This window comes from Vipera berus (genome assembly GCF_964194415.1).
Source record: "Vipera berus genome assembly, chromosome: 16".
NCBI classification, from domain to species: domain Eukaryota; kingdom Metazoa; phylum Chordata; class Lepidosauria; order Squamata; family Viperidae; genus Vipera; species Vipera berus.
Window position 1 is genome coordinate 8,780,560 of NC_138219.1, and position 20,026 is coordinate 8,800,585.

A 20,026-nucleotide genomic window follows, 5' to 3' on the forward strand; every position below is an offset into this window, starting at 1 on the left:
GCAGAACTTAAGCAGATTCTGAATTCCATTGTTAAAAATCTCTGCAAACTTATAAGATTCCACTACTTGGTGCCTGCTGCCCCCCTGTGGCATCTTTGAGAAACAGCAGTGCTTGGAAAGATGGAAAATGCATCTTATACATGAAGGAAAAAGCTTTGAACCAAAAAAAGGCATAAACCTTTTTATTAAAAAAATAAATAAAAATAAAACAAAACAGAATCGCACATATTTTGGAGAGGGCAGAGGGGAAAAGGAGGCCCACCCAATCCCGTGGATTTTTAAAAAAGGATAACGCAGAAATGGGAATAAAATACAGTTAGTCCTCTAGATACGACTAGATGACTGTTCAAAACTGGTCCATAGCAAACAACGGATTTGCTTTATTCATTTTACAACCGCAATAGTCGCTTTATGACCCCAAAGGATTTTTACAACTGTTGCATTTGCTTAACGACTCCTGCCAAAAAAGGTCATAAAATCAGTTCAGTCACACGGGTGACCCATTTTGTAACCATTGTGACTACCGGTAGCTTCTTCCCTAATTTTGTGGTCCTGAAAAAGCAGAGGCTTTAAAATGCCACCAGAGGGCGCTACTGCTGTGCTGATGGATAGGACTTGCCAGCTAAACAGTCCTTTAAGCCTCAAAGCAGAACCTCCATGGACAGAGACAGTCTATTTTGGAGAGTCCCAGGATAGGGGGAAAAAGTTCCTTAGACTTTTGACCCTCTTTCCTTTTAAACCTGGTAAATTTAAATAAGGTATGATAAAGTTTGGGATGCAACAGGGCGAGATACAGGACACCGGAAATAAACTTTTTGTATTTAAAATTTGTTTAAAGAAAGAATCAACTTTGAACGAACTTCAGCTGAGTTAAAAAAAAAATAACAATCCCTGAAACATAAAGGAAAACGACGCAGCAATGATTTCACAATTATTATTTTTTACAGTAATTAAAACACTGTAGTTTATCTAAGCAAATAGTTACGGGTGAGGTCAGGGTAATATGTAATATTAACTTATTTAGGTTCTTGATCCAAAAGGATCGAGTAAGTTTGAAGTCAGTACTGAGTAGTTTCTATGTAGATACTTTTCAGAAATATCAAAATCTCTTTGGCTTTACAACAGAGATCCTAAACCCACTATTGGCCACTATTGCAATCCTAAACGCAGCCAAGATCGGAGAGTCAGGGACCTGTTGCAGAAATTAACCTGGAAAAAGGACAGAAGAATGATCTTTTGTACAAAATTACGTGGCGTTGTCACAACACAAAAAGCAACACAGCCTTAGCTAAATCGGTGAATCAGGCCAGTGGAATCTTGGCTAGTTTTATAGACCAACATTGAAGGACTTCTTCAGGCCAAGATGCCAGAGAGGATTGATTGCTTGGCTGGGACAAAGAAGCAGTGACTGCGATCAATAGAACGAGTCCAAGAATAACAACTATAACAACAGGAATTATAACTTCAGTGCTCAGATACGAGAGCTTGATAAATTTGTTATCCTGTTATTATGATAGTGGCAGATGGAAGGTTGGGTTTGGCTTGTCAGCTCCACCCAATATAGTTAATTGCCTGCTTAGGAGACACACCAGTGAAAGAACACACTTGCTGGTCTTGTTTCCATCACAGACTTAAGTGGGTCAACAAGGGGGGAAATGGGGTTGTGGGAATGGCAAAAAGTGAGGGAGGAATAAGAGGTTTCATTGAATCCAGAACAGAAGTAAATGTATAAAATTTAGTTCACCCACCCTCATCAGTCAGATGGGCTGTAGGAAAGTCTAAACCAGATCAATCAATGCTTTGGGTCTCCAAGAAAAAGAGTTGGTGGGATAGAGTAGCTGGGAAAACAACAACAAAACAACCAATGAGTGTGCTTATCTTGCTAAGTCAACTCTTCATGGGTTGGCCAACAAGAAGAGGCCATGTAATAGAGGTATTCCTTGACTTATGATCGCTTGCTTAACGACTGTTTGATAGACCTACCTGGAGGGATAAGTTACGATAGACCTAGCTGGAGGGATACTCATGACTCAGATTTGAAGCTTAGACAGTCAGGCCCTCTCTGTAATCATTTGACCATGCCTTGGACACTCAACAACATGGCCAAATTTGTGGTCATGTGACCACATTTTACTACGGTTTTGCTGAAAACCGGAACTTACTCCTGGTTTTCCGCAAAACTGCATCCCTAGTGAACCCTGGGCTCACTAAATGACCATGGTGTTCGCTTATTGACCGCCACAACAAATGTTATAAAATCAGGTTGGTCACATGACGGAGCTATTTTGCAACCTCCTGCCTTGATTTTCCATAGGTGCTTCCTAAGGTTGGAATGTGAGTGTGTAGCTTTGTTAGTGAGTGTGAGTCACACGGAGCTCTTCTGGCTGGCTATTTTACAGTTATATCATATTGTAATGGGTGTGGATTCAGTTGGTTGTCCTCAAGGGTTGGGAGAAAATACCTCCTGCCAACTTAATGGGAAGGGATGCTTTGCTTCTAATAAGTTTTAAACTTTTGTTTTTTAAATCAAGATTGGGTTAGTTAACGCCTACGGAAGATCAAGCCAACTCAGTAAAGGAGATTACGGAAAGAAGCCCTGAAATTGGGGATGGAAGAGGTAAGTGAGAGACTTAACAGAGTTGGAAGGGACCTTGGAGGTATTCTAGTCCAACCCCCTGCTCAGGCAGGCAACCCTAGGCCATTTCAGACAAATGGTTGTCCAATCTCTTCTTACAAAACCTCCAGTGTTGGAGCACCCACAACTTCTGGAGGCAAGCCATTAAATTTAGAAGTGCAATGGTTGTAAAGTAGGTGTGTGTGTGTGTGTTGTACTACAATTCCCACAATGCCTTTCCCAGGGGGGCAGGAATGTGATCTGAATTAAATGTCCACACATCTTCAAAACCCTGGTTTACCCACCTAGATCCTCAGCACATTTCCCCCATCCCTACTTCCCATCTTCTCTGGTCTTCTCTGGCTATTTTTATAGACCTACTCATCTTCAACCAGAAGAGTTGATAATCGAAGCCCTCTCTTCCCAGAATCTGAGCTTTTTCTCCATCATGTCGTGTAAGCCCCTCCTGAGGTGTGATGCATCGTACCAGTCAGGAAAATGAAGTTCCCCTTTGCTAATTCTAAAAACCCCCAAGGGTCTCAGAAGGTGGGAGAACCTCCCCTTTCACCCCGTCCTCCCCCAACGTCCAAGCTTCATAAAAGGACACCACATCCACCTCTTTGCAGGCAGGGATTGTTTTAATAGTTTCTCAGGGATAACAGAGCAGGGGAATTCAGGGGCTGAAACTTTTCCAGGGTTTCTGCGAGGAAGGAGAACGTGCTAAAGATAGAGGTCGGTTGGCTGGATTTTTTTGAAGGCATCTACTTCTGCTTCAGTTGGGTAGATCCTCCACCGCAACAGCCACCGCCGCAGCGCCGGCCACAGCACCGACCACAACAGGGCCCTGTACGGTTGATGCAACAGCATCTGGTGGTCTGCTGGCTCTGTTGAACGTAGACGGTGCCTGTACCGCGACTGCAGCATCCACCGCTACTTCCTCGGCGACAACAACAACATCCTCCGGTAGTCCCACGGCTGCAGCATCCACCGCTACTTCCTCGGCGGCAGCAACCTCCGCCAAGGCCGCTGCTAGATCCACCACAGCAGCTTCCTTGTTGTTGTTGTTGGCTCATGTTTACCACAAAGTCTGAGGGTGAAAGATAGAGATTTGGTTGTTATTTTGAGGCCACAGAGAAGAACGTCAGAGTGAAGAAGCGTGTTTCAACACACTTATCTACCACTCTATCATCCCCTCTATTTGACTTGTGGTTGACTCATGTTTTCTGTGGTCTGGGTAAGCTTTGAGAAGAAGTGATGGAGCAACAGGTGTCCTGTTGTGGCTTCTAAGGATGGGCAACTCAGTTATTAAATATATATTAAGGTTGCTTCTCACTTGCACCATCTGGATGGAGTTCCCATTCTATCTACTTTAATTTTGTTAGATATCGACTTTGAAACAGCTAAGTTGGAGAAGATATTCCTAGGCTTCTGGTAAGAGGAGGCTAGCAAATTTCAAGGTTTGCAGAAGTGATTGTTGGTTGGGAGTTATGGGAGTAGAAAGCCAAGACTTTGGAGGGCACCACGTTGGAGAAGGTTGCCCAAGTTAATCTAAGGATCTCCAGAATCCCCTGGTCTATTTTAAAGAGGACAATGCTCCTTATCTAGAGTTGGAACCACTAACGGTGCCTTGAAGACTCCGCTCAGAGTCAAGCTGAAAGAAAACTTCAACAGAGGCAAATTCATGTGGGTATCAATCAGAGCAATAATTGTCAAGGTCCCCGCTTGAATAAACTCCAGCGGTACCAGCAAAGAATTAATCTATCTGCTCAAACATCTAATCAAATTCAAGAGAGAATGTTACATTTCTGCTGCTTCCTATTGCAGTTCTATCAAGCCAGAATGTCAGGCAAGGAATGACCACCTCTTGACCAGAGGGAAATCCCTTTGCCCAGAGAAAATCCTATCTTCCATTCTGGACATATCCAAGAGTGGACCTAATGTCCATCACGATTCAATGTTAGATGATTAAAGAAATCTTTCTCATACTCACCGGTTGGTTGTCAAGTAGAGGAACTCTGGACTGGGTTGAGTCTCTCAAGTGAATGAAGAACCTCTGGGCAAAGCTCTCTTTTTATACTATCTTTCCATGTCCCATTTCAGAAACCGAAGCACGTTCTAAGAAAACCATTGGCTGTGGAGGCGTCCTATACCTGAACCTATGGTATGTAGTGATTTACATATCTTAGGTGACTCATTGTTACTTCTGATCCTAATCTGCAGGTAAATCTGGAAAAAAAACCATACAATTCTACTACTAAGACTTGTGTGTGACATCCTCGTGAACCCAGAAGTGATGTAACTGCTTAGGAAGTAAAGCAGAGATTTCTCATCAAGTTTTGACACTTTGTATGTTCTAGGACTTTGAAGTTTGTATGTTCTAGGGCTTTCACGTTGGTATGTTCTAGGGCTTTCAAGTTGGTATGTTCTAGGACTTTCAAGTTTATCATCTAGGACTTTCAAGTTTGTATCTTCTAGGAGTTTGGGGAAAAAAGAAATAAAAAACTGCGGTCCATGCTCCCGCTTAGCTGTCCCCTTAAAACCCATAAAAGTCAATGTTACACTTGAGGAAGAAGGTGCCAGACGCTTTCCCAAAACAAATATGGATCCCATGTTGTCTGGAGAACTTTTGCTAGATCTCCTTGAGACCCAAAGATTGTATGATTTGGAGCTGTGCGTTAATTTGAATTACAGTTGTGAAGTCCTCAGGTTTGATGGGACAGGAAAGCTTGGAAGATGCCTTCTCCAGCCTTTCATCTCTTTCCCTAATCCCCTGGTTTCTCCTAAAAACATCTAGCAATGTTACATCTCCATCATTGGCTTCTCCTTGTTATCTCTGACGACCCGCATAGAAATCTGATAATGGAATTACAACCAATTTAATCCTGCCAACGTAACTTTCCTTAGAAAACAGCTCCAGGGAGTATCCAGAACTTCAGAGTAATTTACAAGCATTAGCTATTCATTTTCCTCCTAGCATAATTGTAGGTGGGAAATAGGCCCAATCCTATGGTTTACCTATCTTTCTTCTTTGGCTGTGTGTTTATTTAAATTTAGGCTCCAGATTTTCTTGGTCGTTCAGGTAGGAAACACAATGGTAGGACATGACAGCCTTGCCTTGTTCTCTGAGTTTCAACCTCTGTCTGGAGATTCTAATTTACAAGGATTTGTAGATGATTGGTGTCCAAAAATTGGAAAGTGTGTATCTTTAGACATGGTGTTGAGCTCTTCTTAATGTTCAGCTCTCAAGGACTTATAGTAAAACATAGGATATCAGAGTTGGAAGGGACCTTGGAGGTCATCTAGTCCAGCCCCCTGCTCAGGCAGGAGACCCTATAGCATTCCAGATGAATGGTTGTCCAATCTCTGGTGTTGGAGCACCCACAACTTCTGGAGGGAAGTTGTTCCACTGATTAATTCTTTTCGCTGTCAGGAAATTTATCCTTAATTCCCAGGTTGCTTCTCTCCTTGGCTAGTTTCCATCCATTGCTTCTTGTCCTGCCTTCAGGCGCTTTGGAGAATAGGTTGACTCCCTCTTCTTTGGGGCAGCCCCTGAGATATTGGAAGGCTGCTATCATGTCTGCCTTGGTCTTTCTTTTCAGAAAGACTAGCCTTACCTAATTCCTGCAACCGTTCTTCACATGTTTTGGTGGAGCAGTGGGCTAATGCCTCCTTAAGTAACACCAGCTGCCTGCAATTAGTGCAGGTTCGAGTCCCACCAGGCTCAAGGTTGACTCAGCCTTCCATCCTTCCCAGGTAGGTAAAATGAGGACCCAGATTGTTGGGGGCAATAAGCTGACTTTGTAATAATGCCGCTTGGGGTGTGTGTGAAAGCCCTAATAAGCAGGCCTATACATAGAATGAAGGCTATTGCTAAGCACATTGGTTTGTGCTTAAATTGTAAGCCGCTTTGAGTCTTCGGAGAAGGGCGGGATATAAATGGGATTAAAATAAAAATAAATAAAATAAAAATGTTTTGTTCTCCAGCCCCCAATCATCTTTGTTGCTCTTCTCTGCACTTTTCTCCCCCAAAGTCTCAACATTTTTTTTAGAATGTGGGGACCAAAACCAGATGCAGTACTTTGCAAAATCCATCCACACACTGATCATTTTTTCTCCAGAGAAGTTTATTTTTGGAAGTAGAGATCTCAGGACATGCCAAATAACTTAACTGGGAGCGTCTTCACCACAAAATATGTAAGGTAGGTTAGCTTAAGATCATGGCAGGTGGCCTGGTGAATTTCTTCACCACGATGTCCTTCAGATCTCCCCGGGCTTAGCTGAAGATGATTTCACCTTGTGTTTTTTTGAAAGCACAATAAAATAAACCAGCCAATAATAGTATGTGTGAACATGCCACTGAGCTGTTACTCTTATCTGGGGCAATGATAGGTATGGTTGAGCACTGTGATAAAATAAGGATGGAAATCAAGGAATTTCAGAATGGGCCTGTTGAGATTACTGGACAGCGGATGAGTATTCTGGATTCCACCAGAAATGAGTGTGTGTGAAAAAAATTTCTCGCTGTGTCACTTCCTATGCAATTAGATGCCCACATGTTTCTGTGGGTATGAAGATCAGAGTGACAGAGCTATCACTGGGAAAATCCTGAGGGTTGACGTGGTGCCTCTCAAGATAATCCTTGGATGGTCCAGGCTGTTGAGAACCTCCATTGGTTGAGTGAGGAAGAGAGTGTGCCATGACATTAACCAAGAGATCCAGCTCATTGAATGAGGTGTAGCAAGTTCAGTTGTAGCTCAAGGTGACACCTGCCTACAAGAAGCTTTGAGTTTAATCTTCACATCTTACAGGGGAGGTGTCCTATTTCGCACATGAAATGAAATGAACCTTTATTGTCAAAGTACAACTATGTGTACATTGAGATTAGCTGGGCCTCCCTTTGTGCTCCCACCCCCCAACACACAGTGACAACAAACCCTCCATCTTACTACACCAGGTGAACCAACTACACCACACACCGGCCTCCCAAGTCAATTCTGCATAAAATTCACAAAAGTTATTTCTCATTCAAAAGCCTAACAGCCCACGGATAAAAGCTGTTTTTCAGCCTGTTGGTGCGGCTGGCTATAAAGGATTTGGAAGATTATTATTTGTGGGTATCAGGGATACCTCCCAAGAATGCTATGAAAAGCTCATCTGGAGATCTGGCAAGATGCCAGTGTATCAAATCCAATTGAATGCTAAGGAGCAGATGCTGAAATGAGATGGTAATGCAATGTATGGGGCTGGTTGACACAACTGTCACATCCTCCTCTCTCTGAGCAGATAATCAGAGGTTGTGAATGCTCCAACACTGGCAGTTTTTAAGAAGAGATTGGACAACCATTTGTCTGAAATGGTAAAGGATTTCTTGCTTGAGAGGGGGTTGGACTAGAAGACCTTCAAGGTCCCTTCTAACTCTGTTATTCTATTCTATTCTATTCTATTCTATTCTATTCTATTCTATTCTATTCTATTCTATTCTATTCTATTCTATTCTATTCTATTCTATTCTATTCTATTCTATTCTCTATTTCTTATTCTATTCTATTCTATTCTATTCTATTCTATTCTATTCTATTCTATTCTATTCTATTCTATTCTATTCTATTCTATTCTATTCTATTCTATTCTATTCTATTCTATTCTCTATTTCTTATTCTATTCTATTCTATTCTATTCTATTCTATTCTATTCTATTCTATTCTATTCTATTCTATTCTATTCTATTCTATTCTATCCTATTCTATTCTATTCTATTCTATTCTATTCTATTCTCTATTTCTTATTCTATTCTATTCTATTCTATTCTATTCTATTCTATTCTATTCTATTCTATTCTATTCTATTCTATTCTATTCTATTCTATTCTATTCTATTCTATTCTATTCTCTATTTCTTATTCTATTCTATTCTATTCTATTCTATTCTATTCTATTCTATTCTATTCTATTCTATTCTATTCTATTCTATTCTATTCTATTCTATTCTATTCTATTCTATTCTATTCTATTCTATTCTATTCTATTCCAATATCTATTCTATTCTATTCTATTCTATTCTATTCTATTCTATTCTATTCTATTCTATTCTATTCTATTCTATTCTATTCTATTCTATTCTATTCTCTATTTCTTATTCTATTCTATTCTATTCTATTCTATTCTATTCTATTCTATTCTATTCTATTCTATTCTATTCTATTCTATTCTATTCTATTCTATTCTATTCTATTCTCTATTTCTTATTCTATTCTATTCTATTCTATTCTATTCTATTCTATTCTATTCTATTCTATTCTATTCTATTCTATTCTATTCTATTCTATTCTATTCTATTCTATTCTATTCTATTCTATTCTATTCTATTCTATTCTATTCTATTCTATTCTATTCCAAGCTGTCTCCATATAAAAATAAAGTGACAATGTCAATATCCAGCTTGAGAATCCAAATAAAACTCCAGGTTCATTCCGTTTCCGAAAAATCTTACTGTTTATTGAATACACTGCATGGTAATATCAAAGCAAAACTAACTCTGAGGTCCCCAAACACCAGTTCACAGATGATAACAATCGATTCCCCAGCTAACCACCCCCAGCCTCTCATGTGGTCTATGTAATCATTTTCACTTTGTTATGGGAACCGTCTGCTTCCTCTCCACACCTACTGTGGCATCCTTGGAAAGGTTCCAGGCTCTCACGATCTTCAGCGGAATCATAGAGGTTTCGTTTCTCCATCTGACGCATTCCAAAGCAACACCTTCTCTCCCCCCCCACTTTACTCTAATGGCAAGTTGAAACGAAGAGGCACGTAGCTGCCAAAGTTTCATTCTTGACAGACAATGAATAATGATGGAAGAGCCCCATAACTACGTGGATAAGGACCTGAAGATCCTAGTGCAAAACCTATCTGTCTTCATCTCAAAGAGGGATTCAACAGGAGGTCTTTTGCTATTTCTGCTTCTCTCCTGGGAGATATCCCCAACTTTTCAAGACTGGGCTTCCCTGGTGGATCAAATTAGCTTTGAGCTGGTGATTCCATGATGGTAGATTTAATGAAAACAAAGACTAGGGATGACATAATAGCAGTGCTCCGATATTTCAGGGGCTCCTACAACAATGAGGGGGTCAAATTATTTTCCAAAGGGCCCAAAGGCAGGACAAGAAGCAACGGATGGAAACTAATCAAGGAGAAGAAGCAACCTTGAACTAAGGAGAAATTTCCTGGCAGGGAGGACAATTAACCCGTGGAACAACTTGCCTTCAGAAGTTGTGGGTGCTCCAACACTGGAGGCTTTTAAGAGGGACCTGGTTGATGTTTCTGGTTTGTAGACATGGAATCTGCTTTTGGTCTGTTAATGTAATCTGGATTCCACCCAGGTCAGATAGCATAACTTGCTGAGACACTAAAATGATCTGAAGATCACACTGATTGTCGGTGACCTGAAAAAATACATTTGATCCAATTTCATTTTAATTGTTTTCCCATGCCTGATAACTTTTTTTTAAAATTAGTGGTAATGAGTACTGTGGCTGGAGATTGGAACGTGGTGTGCCAATGGGTCACACAAAAAAGCCCTAGCTGGGCAACAAAACAAAACAATACACAATTACCACCAATTCTCAATTTTTCTTTTTCCCCCCTTTTTTTCCATAAGTCTACTCCAGGTCTTCTTCCCTCTGTTTCCTGCCTAGGAAGGTCAGAAGGGAGATTGAAAACAAGTCAGAACTTTGAATAAATACACAATCGACATCCGGTTATTATTCTTTTTTTTTAACGCATGCGTCGGTTTATTGCCATAGAAACAGGAAAGAAGCAAGCTGGAAAAAGTTCGTGAGATGTTGCAGAACCTCCATCTGGGTCATTCTTAATGGCTGCATTCCTGGACCCCAAAAATACATCTCCAGAACTTTGTGGGTTAGTTAGGACAGTGGACAAGCAATCAAAGACCCTGTTTCTCTTCAGAAGAAAGGCAGGTGGGCTTCTGGATCGGCTGCTGCGATGGAGGAGCTGAAGGTTTTTCAGACTGAGGTGGGGTCTCATCCTGGGAGCTTGCTGGAGGTTCCTGCTTGGGAGAAGATGGGTTGTTTTTGGGTGGCAGACTTGATCTGAAGTCTCTCCTTTGGGTGGACATCTTTGGACCACTTAGATGAAGCTGGAAAGGAAGAGGTGAAATCTCAGGAGAAGGAGGATGAAGGAACATCATTTCTGGAGGAGACCCAACTGATCCACCTTGGCTGAATCCTTCTTTTGGATTCCATGGATTTGAAACGGGGGAAACATCTCTTTGCTGCTGAGCACTTCTTTTACAAATAAAAACAGGCCTTCTGAATCACAGAATTTTTAAAAAGACATTTTTTTAAGGCCGTGTGGGTGAGAGTGGTTATTCTCGTTGCCCCAGCTTTTGATGAAGAACAGTAATAATTAGGATAATGAATAAAACCTGAATGACTCAAACAAAGGGAGAAAAAAAAGAGCGAAAAGGAATAACCCGAGTGGATTTTAAAAAATAATAATGACTGTTTATACTTTTATTGTTTTATTTAATTTTGTGCACCACCCAGAGTCACCTTGCGTGAGAACGGTGGCCGTATAAATTGGAAAAATAATTTTTTTTAAAAAATTAAAGATCAGTTGTGAGTCTTTTAAATGATTCTAAAGATGGGAGAATTGATGGTTTGGGAAGAATCGCACTCTCCCGAAAAAGTAGCCATTTCTGCTTTGAAAATTTCCCAAACAATTGAAAAATAAACTGGGTAGAAAATTCGCAAAGATCTCCCTCCGGAACAGTTAAACCCACCCCGTATGGTGGAGCCGTACTCACTTTTCTGTATAGCTGGAAGATCTAACGATGGTCAGAAGAAATGAGAATTTAAAAGACCAAGAGAGGATTTTTATAGACCGTATTGCAAAAACTCCCAATGACGTTTCTCTTCTGCGCATTTTTGAAAACATTTTTTTTTTATTTTTAATTCCATTTATATCCCGCCCTTCTCCGAAGACTCAGGGCGGCTTACAAGCTTAGCAGTAGCCTTCATTCTATGTATATGCCTGCTTATTAGGGCTTTTACACACACACCCCAAGCGGCATTAAAACATGAGTCTTCGTTGCTCAACGAACTAAAATTTCTGGCTTGCAAGGGTACATTTTAGAGTCTATTTCTGGAAATTATTTTCTGTCCCACCAAATCTGTCCTGCTTCACATTGATGTCCCTCTTTAGAAGTTTTTTTTAAAAGTGTTTTTAAACCAGTATTCCTTGTTTATTTATAGTTTATTTCTACCCTCTGTTTCTTCCAAGCCGTTCAAGGGAGACTTCCTCCTCATTCTTCTTTTATAATCAGACCATTCTTGAAATTTAAGTTTCTTCTAGGGTAATGGAGAGATTTTGCTGGTCAATGAGCAAACAAGAACTGACTGATCACTGGAGTCTCTTCAAGAAGAGACTGGACAGCCCTTTGTCTGGAATGGTATAGGGTTTCCTGCCTGAGCAGGGGGTTGGACTAGATGACCTACAAGGTCCCTTCCAACCCTATGGCTCCATGTTCTATGTTCTGTTTGATTCGGGCATTCCATGGTTGTTGAGCTTGTAAATGTTATTGTTCATCTTTTTTTGATAGACAGGCAAGAATGCGGGGAGCACAACATGAATTTTCATTTGTCTTGCGACACCGTCTCCTACTCCTACAAAATGAACGGTTTAACATAATTTTGGGGTGGCAGTTGAGCCCACATACCCAGGGAAGGCCTGGTACAGAATATGAGCAGGAGGCAAGTATTCAGGGCAAGAATGAGTCAAAATAAACAAATGCCAAAGATAGTTGGCTGGTGAGGTCTGACGTGTCTCCGGAGATGACTTGCAATCTCGGTGGTGGGAACGTTGTATAAAAGGCCCATCATCCCCAAGGAACCTCATCAGCTCCCGGACGCCTGTTGAGATAACTTGGTGATCAGTTGGGTGAGTACCACAAATACTTGGTCTTCTGCGGGATCCATCAAGGGCCTTCCTCAACATCTCATCGAGGAACATTGGTAGCTTCCCAGATTTGCTCCTGGCAAGCTTCTGAGATGTTACCAAGAACTCTCAAAAAGATGCTTGCTCTACCTTCTCAGAGGGTTGATCGTTGGACCACCTAATGCAGAAGAATTCTCTTCTCACTAGTAGTTCATCACCTGAAAATATGCTGATTTTTCTTTCGGCCTCTGAGAATCTAACGGCATGCAGAGTAGACTCCTAAAATATTGTATCTTCTCCATCTTGGAGAGAAAATTTTAAAGAAACCCGATGGTGGTCTGCAGGGCTGTGGAAGTAGAATTTGTTGGAAACTTAGAAGCATGTATGTATGTGTGTTTGTTTGTTTTTAAAAATATTGCTTAAGATTGTGTGTTCGTAATTAGGTTAGTCCATGGGTAGGCAACCTTGGCTCTTTTATGACTTGTGGACTTCAACTCCCAGAATTCCTGAGCCAGACAGGAATTCTGGGATTTTATTTATTTATTTATTTTATTAGATTTATATACCGCCCTTTCTCGAAGGACTCAGGGCGGTTTACAGGGTATTTAAAACAAGAAATACAAAAGTTAAAAACAATTTAAGTTGAAGTCCACGAGTCATAAAAGAGCCAAGGTTGCCTACCCCTGGGTTAGTCTAAGGTAGCAATAACCTTTGGGGTGGCTGAGATTTATTTTTTTCTTTCTTGACTGGAGGAGGAAACCTTAACTCAAGGGGCGATGAGAAATGGGTGGTTTCAAGACCCAAACTTGCCCTCTAACGTGAGCATAATATTTCATGAAATTAATGAAGAAGAGAACCAGTTTTTTCTCGGTGTAATTTAAAGTGTCCCTCATAAATTACATGGACCATTAGAATTAGGTGACCAATATGGAAGGACTAGTAAGTGCTGTGATCCGTGTTGGAAAGGATTGTGAAGAATCCGGTTGTACGATTTTGGGTTTCAGGAGATTTATTGGATACTTACAGGAAAAATTAGGAATCGCACAGGGTGGAAACAACTGGATGTTTTTAAGAAGAGACTGGACTGCCATTTGTCTGAAATGGTATAGGGTTTCCTGCCTTAGCAGGGGGTTGGACTAGATGACCTCCAAGGTCCCTTCCAACTTATTATCATTATTCTTATAAACAAACACCAAGCGAAAATGAGAGATTGGAATGTGGGGAGTTCTTCTGCACAGACCTGGAACTTTGAGACCTTCTCAACTTTATCACCAGGCTAACCCCATTGTCTTTCTTCTTGCTTTGTTCTCAGAGACCCAGAAAACATGAGCCAACAACAGCAAAGAGGAGGATGCTGCTGTTGCAGGTGCTGCGGAGGTGGCGGTGGTGGTAGCAGATGCCACGGCGGTGGTTCTCAACAAAGCCGCAGCAGCGGTGGTGGATGCTGTGGGAGAAGTGGCGGTGGATCTTCTCATCAGAGCCAGAGCAGCGGTGGTGGCTGCTGTGGGGGAAATAGCGGTGGATCTTCTCATCAGAGCCAGAGCAGCGGTGGTGGCTGCTGTGGGGGAAGTAGCTGTGGGTCTTCTCAACAAAGCCAGAGCAGTGGTGGTGGCTGCTGTGGAGGAACTTCTCAACAGAAGATGAAGTAGACGTGTCCTTGAAAGAAGGAGCTCCTATACAAATCCATTACTCAACAACATGTATTTCTTCTCTCCTTGTAAACCAACTATGCTTTCACATCTCCAGGTGGGCCTTGGGTGATGCCTCCTTTCCTCTCTTGTCTTTGGACATCTCTGTGAAGATATTAAAACTTCTTATCATGCATGTTGCTGAGCATCGTGGCATTCTTTTCATGACTCCCCTCAATGACGTAGGCATAACACGCACATGGAAGATGCGTCTTTCCAACTCAGAAAGATGATACAGCCCAGAGCTACATGATGCAATACACCTAATCATGAGGTCTCCTGAATTCCAGATAAAGACCATTGTTAGCTCTGATCTTCTGGATGCAAAACCCTATCGCACACCACACCTAAAACCCGCAAAACAAATATTCTAGCTTCTATGATTCTACATTAAGAAGCAATTTTTGGATGTAGGAAATTGTCTTCCAGTCAGTCAGTTGCTTGGCCCATCTGACTAGCTGAAGGAGCTTCAGAGATTTCTTTACTCAACCTAGGCTTGTTGCCCTGTGTATCAAAACACACAACCCTTCACACATTCTCTGAAGTCTAAATTGGGTCAGGTTTTCCCTGAGCAGTAGAACTTGCAACTCTTGTTCAGGGATGCATATTAATATTTTATACATACGGTTACTGCCCAACCTTAATTCATATTTAAAGAATCTCGCAAACATCTCGTTCCTTTGCTCTTTCAAACTGCACTGACATCTTCTATGCATCCCAAAAATACGAGGGAGGAAAGATAATCACATTTACCTTCTCAAAAGTCTGAAAAATATACCTTTGGGTCATCTGAATGCCCTTTTAACACTCTAAAGACAACAGAAATGAAGCCACGTTCTTATTTTTTCATACCAGGAGGGAGGAATATTTTCATGACTCTGAGCACCGTCTGATAGACGTTATTCCTTCTTCTCCTGTTCTCAATTTGAGTTGGACATTTTCACTTTAGTTTCAGTTTCATTAAAAAGGGGCGCTTATTGGTGCTTGTTCATTTTTCAGAGTGAGATGCTAGAAAAAGAGCATTCTGGGGGAAAAAAATCACAGTCAGTTGCCGTAAATTTTTTCTTCCCCATTCCTAACTATGCACCTTTCCAGGGGCAAAGTCTTCTTCTAGATGTTGTGGCCCATGACAAGGTGGCCTCCTTCTGCCTCCTTTAAATTGAAACAGAATGACTGTGGCAAAAGAAAACGAAGATAGTCCCCCAAAGTGATAGGCACTTAGGGTGTAATCTCAAAACATCTGGAGCATCCCTTGAACCATTGGCATTGACAAAAATCCCCATCGGTCAATTGCAAGAGGCAGCTTGACTTGGAACAGCTGACGTCCTACGACAAGACCTTCAACACCACCAAACATCTGTCTATCTCAGATCTTTGGGGAGAAGTTGATGGGTGGAAAAAAGACGAATTCCAGTTTGAATATCTCGTTGACTGTGGAACTGACAATAATAATAATAATAATAATAATAATAATAATAATAATAATAATAATAATAATAATAATAATAATAATAATAATAATAATAATAATAATCCATTGTCTCTGATGGCATTGACAAAATCCCCATTGGTCAATTGCAAAAGGCAGCTTGACCTGGAACAGCTGACATCTTATAAGGAGATCTTCTATACCATCGAACACCAATATCTGCCAATCCCAGGTCCTTAGGAAGGACTTGAAAGGGGAACAGAAATGCCAAATCCAGTCTGGCTGACTGTGTGATGAACCGAAATAAATTAAAAAAACTATAACACCCACAAAGCTAAAAGAGAAGGTGTTAATTATAGTGGAGCTACCCCAATGTTCAGATACATTCTAGATCCAGACTTGAATTTCCTCTCGTACATCATAGGGAACAGAGAATTCTAGATATTCTGGATTTTTGTTCTCAATTATTTTGCCCCACTGGATCCAACCTCATTTCAGCGGATCCGAGAATCCTTTGGCATCACTTCCTCTGCTCTAGCTGATGAACAAAAAAACACTCCTCAGTGAGTCACGTTTTGACATTCTTCTCCTTCATTCCATTTGGGGAGATAAGTTAATTGACAAATCTGATAAAGAGGAAGTGAACACCCAATATATTCCTTTGGGTTGGGTTGCAACTTCACATTTTTTTTCGTGTCGCCTCCTTGAATGACTCTGAACAGGATTCTTTTTTAAAAATATCTGATCCTGTATGTAAAAACAAAAGGTCACTCATAGAATAGAATAGAAAATATGGAATAGAATAGAATAGAATAGAATAGAATAGAATAGAATAGAATAGAATAGAATAGAATAGAATAGAATAGAATAGAATAGAATAGAATAGAATAGAGTTGGAAGGGACCTTGGAGGTCATCTAGTCCAACCCCCTGCTCAGGCAGGAAGTCCTTTATCATTTTAGACAAATGGCTGTCTAGTCTCTTCTTAAAAACTTCCAGTGTTGGAGCATTCGCCACTTCTGGAGGCAAGGAGTTCCACTGGTTAATTGTCCTCACTTTCAGGATATTTCTCCTTAGTTCTAGGTTGCTTCTCTCCTTGGTTAGTTTCCCTCTGTTGCTTCTTGTCCTGCCTTCAGGTGCTTTGCTGCCTCTTCTTTGTGTCAGCCCTTATTTTATTTTTATTTTTTTATTTTATTAATATTTCTATACCGCCCTTCTCCCGAAGGACTCAGGGCGGTGAACAGGGCAAGAATAAAATGCAAAGTTACAAATATTAAAAGAAGATTAAATAGTTGCCCATTAAAAAACAATTAATACAATACATTTATAAAAAACCCAAAAATACAGCAATAAGACTTGAGACATGGGAACTGCTATCATCATCTTCTTTGGAAGACAGTCAAGTCCATATTCTGGACAGACAGGAGTCCCTGCGGATTTTACTCCACTAGCCATTGCCGACTCTAGGGAGGTGGTGCTCATCTCCATTTCAAGGCCATCAAGCCTGTCCGAAGACATTTCCACAGTCATGTGGCCAGCATGACATCACCCACCAAAGTGGTACCTATTTATCTACTCGCATTTGCCTGCTTTCGAATTGCTAGGTTAGCAGGAGCTGAGGGGAGGACGGGAGCTCACCCAGTCATGTGGTGCTCGGGTCTCAAACCTGGGCTGTTGGCTTTCCAACCAATAAGCCCAGCATCTTAACCGCTGAGCCACCGTGCTTCCCTGTCAAAGAGGCCATCTATGTTAAAACTGACTAGGCCTCTCTTAAAGAGGGGGAGAAATACAACATGTCTTATCTCCTGTTTACAACACAGCCCTTTTGGCAGCTCCAAGAAGGCTCCACACCCATTTGCACTCTGATTCAGGTGACCCTGAGGGTACAGCTAAACCCCCACGTGGCCTCAACAACTCTCAAAGAGCTAACAGCTGACCTTCAGAGTACTAATGACCAGATGACCACAAAGAATATAAATCCTTCCATCCTCCACCATTCAGCAAGAACTGAAGAAGCTTCTTGGATGAAGCTTTTTATTTTATTTATTTATTTATTTTAATTCCATTTATATCCCGCCCTTCTCCGAAGACTCAGGGCGGCTTTTCACGGAAAACACCAAGAAAGTTCTGTGGCCTTTTGAAAAAGCATCTTTGGGTAAAAACCAAGAGTTTAGAGAGATCTTTGTGTTTGCATCACTGCTGAGTTGGGCATGAGCATCTGAAGAGCAAGACCTGTCAACAAGTTATCACCTCAGTTGTAGGAATCATAGGATAAATTCATCCAATTGGAAAGCGGTCCCTGATCATTAATCAGTGTCAGGAGAAGACTTGGCTCTGCATCCCTTTAATTTGATCCATTGTTCCTTCTTCAAAGCTACAATCTTCCATACATTGAGGTGACCTACTGCGTTGATACTATATATGACCTTAATGATATGTTGGCATGATGAAGGAAACCCAGCCCTTGTCCTTACATGAACTGGGCATCTGACGAGCTGATTAAGGATTAATTGTCTGGACTTCACATTGTCTTCCAACATGACCATTTGGATTTATCCTATTGAGTACACTCCACTGAAGACTGTTTATCTAAGATAAGACGGAAATGGGATACTTTGGGAACAGGCTTTTTTTTTTAAAAAAAATGAGAGAATGGAATACACTTAATTTAGGGATTGATATTTTTATTGAAGCGTAATTAATTCACACATGGAAGGAAGAAAGGAAGGAAGGAAAAAAGAGATAAGGGGAGGGATGGAGGAAGGAAGGAAGGAAGGAAGGAAGGAAGGAAGGAAGGAAAAAGAGATAAGGGAGATGGAGGGAGGAAGGAAGGTAGGAAAAAACAGATAAGGGTTGGGGAAGGAGGCAGGGAGGAAGGAAGGAAGGAAGAAGGCAGAGCTACAGGTTATATTTTCATGTGATTTTGCAGAGCGAAGATATAGTTGGACTTCTTCCCAAGAGCCTCCCCAGCTAAAACCAAGAGTTCGGGGAACGCCAATGGATGGGCAGAAGACAGGAAGTGGGATCTCTCATATCCTGTGGAAGATTTCCCTTCTAGGAATTCTTCTGGCTTTTCCTTCTATGGTGGTGCCGGGCAAGATTTTTTTTTCAGCTGTGGCTGATGGTACTCCTGGTGGTGTTGGTGATCAGACTTCCCTTGATGGTCCGATGTTCCATATTCTTGGTTGTCATCATAACTTTGGCGGGGCACGGCCTGGTTTCCACAATCCGAAACACAGCAGTGGCCGGAGTTTGCACACTCATTATCCTGATGGTGATGTTTGTCCTCCTGGGCACCCATGTTTCTTGGTCCTTTTTTTTAAGAAGAAGCAATGCTGGAAAGAAAGGGAGAAAATGGTAAAGGTCAGGTCCCCCCCAAAAAACCAAGAAAGACACCTCACGATTCTTCTAAACCATTTCCTTTCTCGTTCCTCATCTATAGGCAGAAACTACTTGCCCCATCAAACATATACTGTAGGCGCTCCTCAAATTACGACTGCAACTGGGACGCTGGCTTATTTGGTATTGTTGAATTACATTTTATGTAGACTTCATTAGGGAGCTCACGTTCCCATCCCTAGGAAATGCAAGGCCCTCAGCAAATATGGATGCCTTGGCCCTCCGTGTCTGAAGGTTCTTGAAAACCTGACAGAGTATCTCTTTGTTTCATCTTATATTAATTAATCAGAATACAGCTGGAAGGGAGGTCTTCTAGCCCAGCCCCCTGCCCAAACAGGAGACCCTATACCATTCCAATATCTCATGGGCTGCCCCAAAGAAGAGGGTGTCAAGCTATTCTCCAAAGCCCCTGAAGGCCGGACAAGAAGCAACGGATGGAAACCCGTCAAGGAGAGAAGCAACCTAGAACTAAGGAGAAACTTCCTGACAGTTAGAACAATTAACCAGTGGAACAATCTGCCACCAGAAGTAGTGGGTGCTCCAACACTGGAATTTTTTAAGAAGAGACTGGATAGCCATTTGTCTGAAAGGGTATAGGGTCTCCTGTCTGAGCAGGGGGTTGGACTAGATGACCTCCAAGTCCCTTTCAACTTATTATTATTATTATTATTTAGGATAAGTGGCTGTCTAGTCGCTTCTTAAAAACCTCCAGCGATGAAGCACCCACAACTTCTGGCGGCAAGTTCTGTTCCACTGCTTAATTGTCCTCCCTGTTAGGAAGTTTCTCCTTAATTCTAGGTTGCTTCTCTCCTTGATTTGTTCCCATCCATTGTTTCTTGTCCTGCCCTGTGGTGCTTTGGAAAATAATTTGACCCCCTCCTCTTCTTTGTGGCAGCCTCTCAAATACTGGAATACTGCTATCATATCCCCCTCCTAGTCCTTCT